Source organism: Manihot esculenta, unplaced genomic scaffold, assembly GCF_001659605.2.
Source record: "Manihot esculenta cultivar AM560-2 unplaced genomic scaffold, M.esculenta_v8 Scaffold64, whole genome shotgun sequence".
Lineage (NCBI taxonomy): Eukaryota > Viridiplantae > Streptophyta > Magnoliopsida > Malpighiales > Euphorbiaceae > Manihot > Manihot esculenta.
Genome location: NW_025215481.1, coordinates 1,307,842 through 1,308,435, shown reverse-complemented (window position 1 = coordinate 1,308,435; position 594 = coordinate 1,307,842).

Here is a 594-nt window from a genome sequence, read left to right as displayed (position 1 = left end):
AATACCTAAAATTGAATTTTTTAGGGGGGGTGTGTCACCTCAGACATTGTGATGTTTCCTCCTGCCACAGCCCAACTTGTTCCTAAGGCTCTTTAGGGGGGTGTGGGTAGTCACCCCCCTGGGGGGGCCAGCAAGGCCGGGGCCTGGGCATGCGCTAGGCCATACGTGGGCATCGGTATAGCCTGCAAATAAGCTTGTTAGCCCCCTCTCCACCTCTACCTCTCGATTTGACATCAAATCGAACCGGTTCGAATCGATTCGGATAAAAATTGATTTCGATCGAACCGATCTGATTCGGTTCGTTTGGTTGGGTTTTTTAGTGGATTTTTTAATTTTTCACACCTTATTTCTAATATTCTAAAATTTAATTGAAATATTTTGAATTTGATTATGGTTTAATCTCCCTGTATTATTGAAAATAATAATATACTGTTATCAATAATTGGTTTGATTCGATTTTTTTTTTAATTTTATCTAATCGAACCAGAGTAAGTAACATCCCAAATACCAGTGCGCTGCTCCTCGCCAACGGGCCCGTGGCGCATTGCTGCTGCACGGGGAACTGTGCTCAGGAAGGCGCCTACGGGCCCGTGG